The 15,147-nt window shown below is 42.5% G+C and overlaps 1 protein-coding gene across 15 annotated transcripts in view; it reads left to right on the plus strand.

Annotated features, from left to right (window-relative positions):
• The window catches only part of CLOCK (clock circadian regulator), a 136,925-nt gene that overhangs the window by 406 nt on the left and 121,372 nt on the right, over positions 1-15,147 (plus strand). For 6 of the 15 annotated variants that reach the window (XM_043906721.1, XM_043906715.1, XM_043906725.1 and 3 more), the window contains exons 1-2: positions 84-277; positions 1,233-1,308. The exons of 2 other annotated variants lie outside the window; for them this stretch is intronic. The gene's annotated coding sequence lies outside the window, so the exon portion shown is untranslated. Of the gene's footprint in view, positions 1-82; positions 278-431; positions 1,094-1,232; positions 1,309-15,147 lie in introns of those variants that run through there. 7 more of the 15 variants (XM_043906718.1, XM_043906724.1, XM_043906717.1 and 4 more) reach the window with 5 other exon arrangements.

The following is a 15,147-nucleotide window of genomic DNA, read 5'->3' on the forward strand; positions in this document are numbered from 1 at the left end:
TGGGCCTGGGGCCTGACGTCCGCCGGCAGGCTTGCCTGAGCGGCGCATGCGTGGTCCCGGCCGGTGGAGGAGGGGAAGGGAAGGGAGGGGGAGGAGTTGAGGGCGGCTGTAGCGGTGAATTTTGGGGGGTGGGCTGGGGGCGCCACTCAGCCCCAGGTGCTGCTAGAGCTGGGAGCCGCAGCGTCTTCAGGACGCTGCCAGGCTAGTGGTTCCGAGTCGCCGCAGCTGGACTCCAGGGTGCGGGAGGGAAGAAGCCGGAGCCGCCGCAAGCCACACGGTGAGGGCGCCGGGAAGTGGGGGGAGCGGGAGGGCGGTGTGTGTGGGGCCGGGGGGCGGCGGCCAGGGGAGGGGCGGGCTGGCGCTGAAGCCCAAGTTTTGCTTATCGCTCGAGTGTGTCTCTTCTCGGGAGTTGGGGTGGAGGCCCGCCCCGTTTGAAGGGCCTTTCGGGACAGCTGGGGTTACCTGCGGGGCAGGGGCGGGATTGGGGTGCGCGGCGGGGCCGGGTGGCCGGAGCGCGCCCTTGGGTTGGGGCCGATCCGAGCGGCAGAGCGGCGGGGAGAGCCGAAGAGCCGGTGCGGAGAGGGCTTTCGCTGGGGACCCGCTAGGCCTTGTGACCCACTTTATTCCTGTCACAACTCGGGCACGTTTGGAGCGGCGCCCAATGGGGCGCCGGGACGGCCAGCTCCTCCGGGGAACCCCCGCCCTCCCGGCTCCCGGCCCGCGCGCCGCGGCCCGCAGTCCGAGCGGCGGCCGCCGCCGCCCGTGGGCTGGTTCCGTTAGTGGTCGCGGTTCCGGGGCTGGGTCCCCGGGGAGCGCGCTGCTCCTCGCGTCCGACTCGAGCCGCCGCGCGGGTTCGAAGGCTCCGGGGCGGCGCCGGTCTTCCTTGAGTCCACCCGCGCCCGCCCGCCCCGGGTCACCGCGGAGGCTGATTCTTATGGAAACCTTTCCGCCTGCGAAGCTGGACTCTAGCTGGTCCTGGCGTGCTGGCCCCGGGAGAGTAATTTCCGACGCGTAGCGCCGCAGAGCTTACATTCTTGAGTGCGTTTTCGCTGGTGTACAAGTCGTCCTGTTGCTAATACCAGAATCCTGAAAGGTAAAAACCTCGGCCTCTGACTTGGGGAATGAAAGGTCGAATCAGGTGGCGGCTGCTTGCTATTAGAATGCCACGCTGTCCGACTTGAAGGCTTTCTAACCTTAAAAAAGAAAAGCAACAACAGTGTTTTCTTTTACAGTGAAAGAAAAGCACTAGAAGGAACTTTTAGTCATTGTTGATTTGGCTGTTAACGCTGATGCCCCAATCAAAAAAAGGTAATTTCACTTGAAGTCTGCATTGTAATTTGTACCTTCATTTTAAGTGATAAAATTGTGCGACGTTTTCCGTCTACTTGGTTGGAAAGTAAGCGCTCTAAAAAGGATGTAATTTAAATAATGAGTTGCTTTGTCTGTTTTCAGATCTTGGGGGGGAGAAACTGTTATAGTAGTTAACTGTATAGAATGTCATTAAAGTTTAGCCTGAAGAAGATAGATGAAAGTTGTGGTAGTCATAATCCGCTGTGAAAACGAATGAGGAGGCTTTGTGTGTAATGACATGGAAAGATCTCCAAAGTATGTTATAAAGTGAAAAAACAAGATGTAGGACAGCGTGAATAATGTGCTACTTTGTGTAATAACGAGGCACCCATGGAATAGGAATATAAATTTGTGTTGTTTTTATAAGTATAAAGAAACTGGCGGGGGAGGATAGTGGACAATTGATAATAGTTGTGGAGAGGGAGGAGTAACCTGATGAGGGGATGGTGGGAAATGACAAGTACATTGTATGCCTTTATGTTTTGAGTATTTGTGACTATATTATGCATTTGTAAACTGGATTAAACAAAAATCCTTCTCTCCAAAATAACTTGCTCAAAATAATTTGTCTGTCTTTCCTAATTTGTAGTAATTTTGGCCATTTTTAATATGGTTTCTCTTAGTGTTTTTTTTTTTTTTTTAAGGGGAAACGACCTAAACTTGACAGAAAGTTTTAAGTATGGCTATCTAGGCTCCAGATTTTAAGATGCTAATGTTGCAAATTTAACTGTTAAAAATGTTTAGTCATATTTTGCTTTGCTAAAATATATGACATTATTTACATTTGACATTTTGGCTTATGCTGTGTTCAGAGCATAGTTTTTCCTCCTGCTTTTTCCCTAGAAGTCCTAGTTGTATAAAATTTTACTTTTGCTCTTTTTAACCCCAAAGTTGTGATGACAAGTAGTTGGAGAATATGAACTCTCCATTAAAATGATATTGGAATTGATTGTCTAGATTGCTTTTCAGATGGGGAAATGCTTTTCTCAAGACAGTCAGACATGAACTGCATGTAAATTTATATGTGTGTGTGTTTAGAGAGAGATCCTGGATATAGATACAGTACTTACAGAGAATTAAAATTGAGAGTCAATGTTCTGTTGGTGCAAATGCTAAAATTTTTTTATGACTTAATGGATTGCTGAAAATAGTATGTAATTTCAGGGGGGAGGGTACTCAAAATTCCTCTGGTGGCTAATATCATATAATCAGAGTAGTGAATGTTGAGTAGTGGGTGACAGGTGCTATGGGCATTTTTGTTGTGTTTCCAGCATTCCTTTTTATTTTGGAGGATAGGATAATTTTGTTATTTCTCTTTGATCTGTAGGTCTCTGGTAGTTAAATTTCTGCAAATGGCATTTAATTTTCATTTGAATTCCATATAGGTCTGTTCATTCTTTTTGAAAAACATTAGAGAAGTAAGTCAATGTTCAGGAAAAATTTAGACAAGGCAATGTATTTATAATAGGTGAAAACGCTTTTTACATCCTTCTATCACATCTTTCCCCAGAGATAACTACTGTTACGTTGTTACGTAACCTTTGAGTTCTTTTTCTGTGTATTTACATAGACCTTTAATCTCAAAAATTAAATTGTCTTGATGGTCTGCTTTGTCAGTTTGTCTCTGCTCTGAGCTCTGTTACCACTCATAGGGCAGGGAAACGACCTGGATTGGATATGTCAGAAAGTTAAGCAACTGAGCCTCTCCTGGTCCTCTGACGTGAACCTAGGCATACTTTGTCTTTAACTAAGAGACATTGATTTACTTGGAAGGAATCCATCAGGGGAAACAGGAGAAGAAGCTTTTTGGTCTGGATTTTGCTTTAATGACAGCAGACAAGTTGTATACATACTTCTTCTCATAACATTACCTTTCTAATAGTTCCAGAGGTGTTTTTTGGTGGTTGTTTTGTTTCATTTTGTTTTTAAACCGAGCTGAGAATAATGACTAAGACTTCATTCTTTTTAGGTGTTAGAGAGTTGGCTATTAGTCAAGACTCTTTACTAACCTGTGAGATACATAGAAGGATGCAGTACAGTTGACCCTTCCCTGAAGAGTTGGACATGACTGAGTGCACACACACCCTTAAAAGAGCATGTGTGTAATGATTTAACACAAGTTAGGAAATGGTAGATTCCAGGAGAAAAACGTACCTAAGGTTTGTAAGGGTAAGACTGTTTCCAGCTTTTTATTTTTGTGGGCATGGGGTTTGAATGGAGAGTAGAGATATATCGTGACATTTAAAATAGTTAGGAAAGGATAGAGCAAATTTAGCTTGTCTTAGCTCTTAAGGGGTAAGAAAGTAAGGTTTAAGTTGTGTCCTCATAGCAGGCACTAATTGAAAGCTTATTTTTGTTTTTTTACTCTCTCCCACTAGAAAGAACCATTTGATGTTTTACTTGATAATTATAATACAGTCTCTCTTGGATTTCAGGATTTGGAGAAGTAATAGGGGATTTAATTCTGACGGTTAACTGTTTTCTGGCATCTAATGTTTCAGGCAGTGTTAATACTAAAAGTAAATTGTTTTTTCCTGTCATTTTTTCCTCAAAGCACATATTTAATGTACCTGCTCCCCCACATTTTTACTTCTTGTGCTGTGTCAAATAAAATACTTATTTTCTGAAATATTTTAAACTATGAAAGCAAACAGCATTATGGTGAAAAATCTGTCAAAGTTCCTCATTCAGCAAAATTTGTATTTCTATTTGTATTTCTTTCCAGTTCTTTGCAGATGCATAAAGTAAAAAAAAAAAAAAAGAGGGAAACTTTCATAGTTTCTTGTAGGTATTGTCCCAGTATTGTACATTGTATTTTATCCTTTTCTGAGTCTAAAATTCTAGGTGGAATTGTATGAATTATAGAAAACTTTTTTAGTGTCAGAACAATTTAATCTTACTAATTTACTGTAATTGTTAAAATGGCATTTATATTTATAGGTTACTTTACAACCATCTGTTAGTCATTTTTATAGCTCTGTTGGGTGTAACTTCTGTGAATTAGGTGGGTAAGAGATTCCTGTTTTTCTCTATATTTTTGATTATATGAATATTAGATTACCTAAGCTCATCCTTGTAAGTATAATGTCATCTTTGAGTTATTACTTGTTTTAGGTGTGTATTTCACAAAGATGTCATTCTGCTTACTATTTTAAGTGTTAGAAGTTTACAGAAAAATCACTTTTGAAAAATAAATTTTTATGTGTTATTTTTAACCTTTATAAGATACTGTTTAGAATGTGATTTACCTTTTATTTTTCAGAAATATTTCTGAAAAACAGGGTAGGTATCTATGAAGCAGTTTGCACACACTCCATTAAAATTTAAGCTATAATATTTTTTTTACAGAGAGTGAGTTTGATTGCTTCAAAACTTCCTTAAAAGGAAAATCTTAATACTAAGAAAGAATACTTTCACCCAAAGAATTGACATTACATTTCTGTAGGATTTCGGTGACATTTGATGCAACTCTTAGGTATCTATATCCTCTAGATTAAGTCAGGGAGAAAAACTGCTTAACTTATTTTCAATAGAAAATAAATATGATATTAAAGCTCAGTGCAGGAGTTTTAATGTGTCTTTTGTTGTCATTTTTTTTGGAAGTTACATGTTTTCTCAGGTTTCTGTGACTTTTGATAGCAACTGCTTTTTTACTTTTTTCTTTTTTGTCACGAAAATAGGAAGTTTTTAGTGTTTATTTCTTTTGTTCATTTATTTTCAGTAACATGATCAGATCTTTAAAATATCTGGTTTTGTGTTGAATAAAGATTATTATTATTTATTGCTTGAAATTTAATAATAGCAAACTATTTTAACAAGATCTTAACAAGATCTTACTTATGTTTGTAGCTTGGTGTAGTGATTAGGAGTGCAGGGCTCTACAGCTAGCCTGGTTGGCATTCACATCCTGGCTTTATTACTAGTGATTGGACAAATGTTACCTCAATTTCTCATCTATGAAATGACGATAATGCTAGTTCATAATGTTATGTGAGGATTAAACAGTACTTGCAAATTACTTAGGACAATGAGTATCATATTAGTTAATTGTTCAATAAAAAATGTTAGCTGTTATTATTTCTGTTGTTTTGGTACTTTCATAGTGTGTATCAAACATGGCTCTTATTTTTTGGGAGGGGAGTCCTAATTACCATTAAGTTACTTAGAGTTTTGTTTCTAGGTAGAGAATTTGAGAGAGAGAGTATGTGTGTTAAGTCACTTCAGTTGTGTCCGACTCCTTGCGACCCCATGGACTGTAGGCTGCCAGACTCCTCTGTTCATGGGATTCTCCCGGCAAGAATACTGGAGTGGGTTGCCATTTCCGTCTCCAGAATTTGAGAGTACTTGACCTTTTTATGTAACTTAGAACAATGAAAATGTTATTAGAAAATGTTGCCAAGATGCTTGGTATTGCATATTTCTTTGAAATCCCTTTGCCAAGTAGAGTTTTGAAAGACTGGTGATTTGTTTTTCCTATGTTGAAACTTAAATTTTAGTTGAAATAATATTAGAGGTTACTTTGGAAAAAACACACAAATTAAAATGCAGAATGTTAGAACTCAGATTTTATTTTATAACTTATATAGTTCTATAGAAATTTCACAGATTTTTATTAGAAGCAGGAAGAGAAATGAGAGTAACATTAATTAATGGAAAAAGCTGTTTTCTATTCTTACCTGATAATTTTTGTCTCCATCAGAAGTGGTTGATGATATAATGTATTTGTCATTTAAAGGTGCCAGTTTCACATAGAGTTTGTGTGAGACAAATTTATATTGTTTAGCCTCTTTTTAGACTTGATCACATTATTATATATATATTTTTAAGTCTTTCACTTGTCAGAGATGATCATTGTTAAGATTTTTTTTTTTTTTTGCTTTGAAAATAGTTTTGTGGTTTTTATAAAAATGAATCTTATTTTTGGGAAAGAGTTAAAGTATTAAAAACTACAAAGAAAATCTATGATTAAAAAAAAAATTCCCCAAAATCCCCGGGATGAAGCTCTCTGTTAATTTTTTTTTTTCAGCATTTTCTAAGGTAGTTGGGGTGTGTTTGTATGTATAAATGTATGTGTTAAAATTTTATAGCAAGTAGAATAAAATGCAGTTTTATAAACTACCGTTTTCCTCTCATCATGTTTTCTGGTATCTTTAATTGTAAAGTCATATTTTCATTATTTTTTATCTGTGTTGTTTAGTCACTGAATTGTGTTTTCTCTTGCAACTCCATGGACTGTAGCTGCCAGGCTCCTCTGTCCATGGGATTTCCCAGGCAAGAGTACTAGAATGGCTTGCCATTTCTTTCTCTAAAAGTTCTTCCTGATCCAGGGATCAAACCCAAAGTCTCCTGCATTGCAGGCAGATTCTTTTACCACTGAGCCACCTGGGAAGGCCTTTTTTTTTTTTTTAATTTAGTTTTAGTCTTTTACTTTGTTTTCAGTTGACCTTTGAGCAACGTGGCAGCAACTCTCTGCATGATTGGAAAAGTAAAAAAATCCACGTATAACTTATAATTGGCCCCTTCCAAGGTTCCTCAGTACCCAGTGTTCCCCATTCTTTGATTCAAGCAGTCACAGTTCATATGTTACTCAAGTATTTATTTACTGTTGGGAAAAAATCTGGGCACAGGACGGAGGGAGTTTAAACTTGTGTTACTCAGGGGTCTATTATAGTTACATTTTTGCTAATAATAGCTGAGTTTGACTTCTCTTTGAGTCATCTGTTTTGCATTCCCTTTTATCACTCCTGTTTTGCTCTTTTTTGTGTGTTAATCTAATTTTCCCCCTTTTTCCTATTAATTCATTAGTTATATATTCTTTCATTATACCATTAAGGGTTATTCTTGAGGTTGCATACAATAAGCATACTTGACTTACAATGCAAATTATTTATAATACAAATAGTTCAAATTATTACAATAATGACTGTTTCTTACGCATTAACTCATATACCAACCTTTTTGCATTATTATCATTCTGCATTTTATTTATACTTACTTTAGACGCCAGAGAACAGTATGGTTTTGGACAGTCAATTTCTGTTCATATTTACCCTTTCCAGGGTTCTCCTTTCTTGCATTTTGAAGTCTGGGTTCTTTTTCCTTCTGTCTGAATAGCTTCCTTTAGTAGTATGTGTTTTAATACTGGTCAACCTACTGACTGAATTTTTCCTTTTTTGTTTGTCTGAAAACATCTTAATTTCACCTTTTAAAAATAATATTTTCACAGGGTATAGAACTCTACATTGACAGTTATTTTATTGTCTTCTGGCTTTATGTTAAAGTCTTATTGAAGGTAATGTATCAATGTATGTCTTGCTAATAATAATGTCTTCTGTTTTTCTCAAAGGACTTCTCAGAATGCTTTTTCTTCTCTTACTTTTTTAGCAATTTGACTGTGATGTGTTGAGGTGTTGTTTTCTTTGTATTTTGCTTAATGTTCCTAGAGCTTTTTTGAATATGTAGCTTGGTGCCTTTTAGTTTTGGAAAGTTCTCTGTCATTACATCTTCAATTATTGCTTCTGCCTGTCTCATCCTTTATGGATTCTAATTTAAACATGTATTACACCCTATCTTCATGTTTCAAATGTCTCTTAAAAATTTTTTTTATCTCCGTACTTCCATTGAATATCTTATAATGAACTGTCTTACAGTACACCAAAAGCTACTTTATTTTTCTCCGAGTGAAAATTTTGTGTTAATTTTGCATGATAACTTTGAGTTCTAAAACATCCATTTGATCCTATTTTATAGATTTTTAATAGACTCCAGTTCTCTTGAACATATTGATTATAATTGTGTACATACTTGTCTGTTAAATAATTGCAGTATCTGCATCATCCGTTCGTCTACATACATTGTTTTTCTGTTGATTGTTTTTCATGTAGTTGTGGCATTCTTTCTCTCTGTATGTTGACAGGTTTTTCAAAGAACTTGCCCATTTCATCTAAGTTGTTGAATTAGTAAAGTTGTTTATATCTTACTATCCTTTAAATAGCTGTAGAATATATTTTGAGTGTCATATCAGTATAATCTACAGAGATTTGGTATCATTTCTGATGTTGATAATTTGTGTCTTCTGTCTTTTTTCCCTGATAATTCTGCCTTAAGATTTATTAACTTTTATTAAGATTCTTGAAGAACCAGCTTTTGGTTTAACTGATTTCCTCTAGTTCTCCTGTTTTTTGTTTCCTTATTTCTTCTCTGATCTTAATTCCTTTCTTTAACTTACTTTGAGCTTAGTTTGTTTTCTTTTTCTAGTTTCTTAAGATAGAAGCTGAGGTCATTAATTTGTGATCTTTCTCCCCTAATATATGCGTGGTATAAATTTCCCTTAAATATTCCTTACCAGTTTTAATATTTTTATATTTTTTAATTTTCATTCAGTTCAGAATATTTTTTAATTTACTTTTTGATGCCTTCTTTGGCCTATAGATTATTTATAAGTGTATTATTTAGTCTCCAAAAATTTGAGGGTTTTCCAGAGATCTGTTATTTTTAAGTTAACTCCCATGATGAAACAATATACTTTTATGACTTGGATCTTTTTAAATTTGTTGAGATTTGGTTTTTTTTTTTTTTTGAGATTTGTTTTGTGGCCCAGAATATGATCTTAGTAAATGCTCCATGTGTGCTTGAAAAGAATTTGTATTCTGTTGTTGGGTGGAGTGTTCTATAAATATCAGTTAGGTCAAGTTGGTTGAGTATTTTTGTTTATGTCTTGTAATTTTTGATTGAATGCCAGACATCGTGAATTAAAAAACAAAATAAAGCAAGCATTACCAAGTATGTTCTGCCAGAGGGTGTTTACCTTTTCTTTCAGGCAGATAGAATAGGGAGCCAGACACTTTAATTTATGTGAAGGCTGGGTTGCTATTTGAGTAGTTTGGTGATACTCTTCTTTATGTTATTTGTAGGGTGTGGTTTTCTAAGACTTTCGTTTCAAAGCCTGGTAGTCTTTATCCCCTTGGTAGTGCCAAAGGTGGGAAATTTCACTTTGTTTTTCAAGTTTTTCAGTTATTATTTAGCTTTTTAGCCGTGCGTTGATTAAAAGTAAGCAAATATCCTTGAGTTTGCGGCCCCTGCAGTTTCCCATTTTTGTTACTCCAGCCGTGTGTAAACATCACAAGCTTTCCCGGCTTCTTGGTTCCTCAGCAGCAGCATTTCATACAGGCCAAATCTCAAGTTTTTCACCCTTCACCCCATCCTATAATCTGGAAATACCCCCTGGGAAAAGACAACTGCAGATCATCTAAACACCTTGAAAAAATTTCCCCGTCTTTGGAGTTGTAGGCCTTATTGTCTCCCATGCTTTAAGGACATCTCTATATTGCCTTTAAAAATATGATTTTTATAATTTATTTAGCTTTTCTAGTTGTTCTTAAGAAGGATATTGGCCTGCTGCAAACTGCTGCATCCTGCTCGGATGTACACAACTCGTTGTTGTTTTAATATTTTGGCTGTGGCTTGTGGCGTTCGGTTCCACGACCAGGGGTCAGACTGAGGCCATGGCAGCAGCAGTGCCAGATCCCCACACTGAGCCACCAGGAAACTCCCTCCCTGTTGGTTTTTAAAGCTTCACCGAAGAACTTAATTTTCATGAGCAATTTTGTATTAAGCATTCTTCTAGGTTTTAGGTAGTGGAGTTTTAGTTTCGGACCTAGTAAAAAGGCCAAATTTATTTTTTAAAAAAGCAGATTTATTGGGATATAATTTTTATATGTTAAAATCCACTCAGTTTAAGTATACATGTTGCATTTTCATTGATGTATACGTTTTTGTAACCACTACCACAATCAAGATACAGAAAGATCCTGACAACCCAAAAAGTTCTCTCTCCTTTCTTGCTGTCCAGTTGCTAAGTTGTGTCTGACTCTTTGTGACCCCGTGAGCTGCAGCACGCCAGGCTTCCGTGTCCTTCAGTCTCCTGGAGTTTGCTCAAACTCATGTCCACTGAATCAGTGATGCCATCCAACCATCTCATCCTCTGTCACCCTCTTCTCTTTTCCTCAGTCTTTCCCAGCAGCCACCTCTCCCTGGGAGCCACCAATCTCTTGTTTCTTAATACAGTTTTTCCTTTCACACAATGTAGTATAATTGAGGTTAATACAGTGTGTGGTCTTCTGGGTCTAGCTTGCACTTAGCATAATGCTTTTGATACTCTTCTGTGTCAATAGTTTCTCTTTTTTTTTTCTGAATGCTTTTTACATTGTATGAGACATGACATAATTTGTTTATAACTATTAGTTGTTGAACTTTTCAATTGCTTCCAGTTTTTGGGTATTATAAACAAAACTGCTAAGCATTTTGTACATGTATTTTTATTTCACTTTGGCAAATGTAGGAATAGAATTGCTGGGTTATGTGATAATTATATGTTTAACTTTGTAAGGCACTGAGGATCTGTTTTCTAAAGTGATGGTACTATTTTACATTCCCTTCAGCAGTGTGAGATTTTCAGTTGCTCTACATTCTTGCTAACACTTGGTATTGTCAGCATTTTTGAATTTTTGCAGTTCTAGTGGTTGTGTAATGTTATATCTCATTGTCATTTTAATTTACATTTTCCTGGTGACTAATATATTAAATATGTTTACATGTGCTTTTGGTCATTCATATATTTTCTTTTGTGAGATGTCACCTCACATATTTTGCCCATTTAAAGAACCGGGTTGCTTGTTCATGACAGAGTTTTTTTGTTTTTGTTTTTTGTATTCTGATATGAGACTTTTGGGGCTTCCCTGGTGGCTCAGAGGGTAAAGCGTCTGCCTACAATGCGGGAGACCTGGGTTTGATCCCTGGGTCGGGAAGATCCCCTGGAGAAGGAAATGGCAACCCACTCCAGTACTCGTGCCTGAAAAATCCCATGGACAGCAAAGCCTGAAAGGCTACAGTCCATGGGGTCGCAAAGAGTCGGACACGACTGAGCCAGTTCACTTTCACTATGAGACTTTTATCAGATATTAGAATTGTGAAAGATCATCATGGCTGCCCTTAATGGTATCTGAAGAATGAAATTTTAAATTTTGATGAAATCCAATTTATTAATTATTTAATGCTTCATATTTTTGTGTCCTATCTAAGAAATGTGTCTGTGTCTATGTCGAAGATTTTCTCTCATCTTTTCTTGTAGGCATTTTATAGTTTAGCTTTTATGTTTAAGTTCATGATTCATTTCAGTTGATTTTTACATGTGAAATGAGGAATGTGTTTTGAGGTTCTTTTTCCAGTTTTTTAAATTTAATTAAAAATGATCTATTTATTTATTTTTGGCTGTGCTGGATCTTTGCTGCTGTGTGGGTTTGTCTCTCGTTGGGTGACTAGGGGCTGCTCTCCAGTTGCAGTGCAAGAGCTTCTCATCGTAGTTACTTCTCTTGTTGTGGAGCACGGGCTCGAAGGTGCTCATCTCCTGTAGCTCTGGCTCACGGGCTCAGAGGCTGTAGCTCTGGGCTGTAGGTGCTCATGCTCCTCTAGCTGTGGGTCACAGGCTCAGAGGCTGTAGCTCTGGGCTGTAGGTGCTCGTGCTCCTGTAGCTGTGGGTCACAGGCTCAGAGGCTGTAGCTCTGGGCTGTAGGTGCTCATGCTCCTCTAGCTGTGGGTCACAGGTTCAGAGGCTGTAGCTCTAGGCTGTAGGTGCTCGTGCTCCTCTAGCTGTGGGTCACGGGCTCAGAGGCTGTAGCTCTGGGCTTAGGTGCTCATGCTCCTCTAGCTGTGGGTCACGGGCTCAGAGGCTGTAGCTCTGGGCTGTAGGTGCTCGTGCTCCTCTAGCTGTGGCTCACGGGCTCAGAGGCTGTAGCTCTGGGCTTAGGTGCTCATGCTCCTCTAGCTGTGGCTCACGGGCTCAGAGGCTGTAGCTCTGGGCTGTAGGTGCTCGTGCTCCTCTAGCTGTAGGTCACGGGCTCAGAGGCTGTAGCTCTGGGCTTAGGTGCTCATGCTCCTGTAGCTCTGGCTCACGGGCTCAGAGGCTGTAGCTCTGGGCTTAGGTGCTCATGCTCCTCTAGCTGTGGGTCACAGGCTCAGAGGCTGTAGCTCTGGGCTTAGGTGCTCGTGCTCCTCTAGCTGTGGGTCACGGGCTCAGAGGCTGTAGCTCTGGGCTGTAGGTGCTCGTGCTCCTCTAGCTGTGGGTCACGGGCTCAGAGGCTGTAGCTCTGGGCTGTAGGTGCTCATGCTCCTCTAGCTGTGGGTCACGGGCTCAGAGGCTGTAGCTCTAGGCTTAGGTGCTCATGCTCCTCTAGCTGTGGGTCACGGGCTCAGAGGCTGTAGCTCTGGGCTGTAGGTGCTCATGCTCCTCTAGCTGTGGGTCACGGGCTCAGAGGCTGTAGCTCTGGGCTTAGGTGCTCATGCTCCTCTAGCTGTGGCTCACGGGCTCAGAGGCTGTAGCTCTGGGCTGTAGGTGCTCATGCTCCTCTAGCTGTGGGTCACAGGCTCAGAGGCTGTAGCTCTGGGCTGTAGGTGCTCATGCTCCTCTAGCTGTGGGTCACGGGCTCAGAGGCTGTAGCTCTGGGCTGTAGGTGCTCGTGCTCCTCTAGCTGTGGGTCACGGGCTCAGAGGCTGTAGCTCTGGGCTGTAGGTGCTCGTGCTCCTCTAGCTGTGGGTCACGGGCTCAGAGGCTGTAGCTCTGGGCTTAGGTGCTCGTGCTCCTCTAGCTGTGGGTCACGGGCTCAGAGGCTGTAGCTCTGGGCTGTAGGTGCTCGTGCTCCTGTAGCTCTGGCTCACGGGCTCAGAGGCTGTAGCTCTAGGCTTAGGTGCTCGTGCTCCTCTAGCTGTGGCTCACAGGCTCAGAGGCTGTAGCTCTAGGCTGTAGGTGCTCGTGCTCCTGTAGCAGTGGGTCACGGGCTCAGAGGCTGTAGCTCTAGGCTTAGGTGCTCATGCTCCTGTAGCTGTGGCTCACGGGCTCAGAGGCTGTAGCTCTGGGCTTAGGTGCTCATGCTCCTCTAGCTGTGGGTCACGGGCTCAGAGGCTGTAGCTCTGGGCTGTAGGTGCTCGTGCTCCTGTAGCTGTAGGTCACGGGCTCAGAGGCTGTAGCTCTGGGCTTAGGTGCTCATGCTCCTCTAGCTGTGGCTCACGGGCTCAGAGGCTGTAGCTCTAGTCTGTAGGTGCTCGTGCTCCTCTAACTGTGGCTCACAGGCTCAGAGGCTGTAGCTCTAGGCTGTAGGTGCTCATGCTCCTCTAGCTGTGGGTCACGGGCTCAGAGGCTGTAGCTCTGGGCTTAGGTGCTCGTGCTCCTCTAGCTGTGGGTCACAGGCTCAGAGGCTGTAGCTCTGGGCTGTAGGTGCTCGTGCTCCTCTAGCTGTGGCTCACGGGCTCAGAGGCTGTAGCTCTGGGCTGTAGGTGCTCGTGCTCCTCTAGCTGTGGGTCACGGGCTCAGAGGCTGTAGCTCTAGGCTGTAGGTGCTCGTGCTCCTCTAGCTGTGGGTCACGGGCTCAGAGGCTGTAGCTCTGGGCTTAGGTGCTCAGCTCCTCTAGCTGTGGGTCACGGGCTCAGAGGCTGTAGCTCTGGGCTGTAGGTGCTCGTGCTCCTCTAGCTGTGGGTCACGGGCTCAGAGGCTGTAGCTCTGGGCTTAGGTGCTCGTGCTCCTCTAGCTGTGGCTCACGGGCTCAGAGGCTGTAGCTCTGGGCTGTATGTGCTCGTGCTCCTCTAGCTGTGGGTCACGGGCTCAGAGGCTGTAGCTCTGGGCTGTAGGTGCTCGTGCTCCTCTAGCTGTGGGTCACGGGCTCAGAGGCTGTAGCTCTGGGCTGTAGGTGCTCGTGCTCCTCTAGCTGTGGGTCACGGGCTCAGAGGCTGTAGCTCTGGGCTGTAGGTGCTCATGCTCCTCTAGCTGTGGGTCACGGGCTCAGAGGCTGTAGCTCTGGGCTGTAGGTGCTCGTGCTCCTCTAGCTGTGGGTCACGGGCTCAGAGGCTGTAGCTCTGGGCTTAGGTGCTCATGCTCCTCTAGCTGTGGGTCACGGGCTCAGAGGCTGTAGCTCTGGGCTTAGGTGCTCATGCTCTTGTAGCTGTGGGTCACAGGCTCAGAGGCTGTAGGTCTAGGCTGTAGGTGCTCGTGCTCCTCTAGCTGTGGCTCACGGGCTCAGAGGCTGTAGCTCTAGGCTTAGGTGCTCATGCTCCTCTAGCAGTGGGTCACAGGCTCAGAGGCTGTAGCTCTAGGCTTAGGTGCTCATGCTCCTCTAGCTGTGGCTCACGGGCTCAGAGGCTGTAGCTCTGGGCTTAGGTGCTCATGCTCCTCTAGCTGTGGGTCACGGGCTCAGAGGCTGTAGCTCTGGGCTGTAGGTGCTCATGCTCCTCTAGCTGTGGCTCACGGGCTCAGAGGCTGTAGCTCTGGGCTTAGGTGCTCATGCTCCTCTAGCTGTGGGTCACAGGCTCAGAGGCTGTAGCTCTGGGCTGTAGGTGCTCGTGCTCCTCTAGCTGTGGGTCACGGGCTCAGAGGCTGTAGCTCTAGGCTTAGGTGCTCATGCTCCTGTAGCAGTGGGTCACGGGCTCAGAGGCTGTAGCTCTGGGCTTAGGTGCTCGTGCTTCTCTAGCTGTGGGTCACGGGCTCAGAGGCTGTAGCTCTGGGCTTAGGTGCTCAGCTCCTCTAGCAGTGGGTCACGGGCTCAGAGGCTGTAACTCTGGGCTGTAGGTGCTCATGCTCCTCTAGCTGTGGCTCACGGGCTCAGAGGCTGTAGCTCTGGGCTTAGGGGCTCATGCTCCTCTAGCTGTGGGTCACAGGCTCAGAGGCTGTAGCTCTGGGCTGTAGGTGCTCAGCTCCTCTAGCTGTGGGTCACGGGCTCAGAGGCTGTAGCTCTGGGCTGTAGGTGCTCATTC

Source organism: Cervus elaphus, chromosome 6, assembly GCF_910594005.1.
Source record: "Cervus elaphus chromosome 6, mCerEla1.1, whole genome shotgun sequence".
In the NCBI taxonomy this organism is placed as follows: domain Eukaryota; kingdom Metazoa; phylum Chordata; class Mammalia; order Artiodactyla; family Cervidae; genus Cervus; species Cervus elaphus.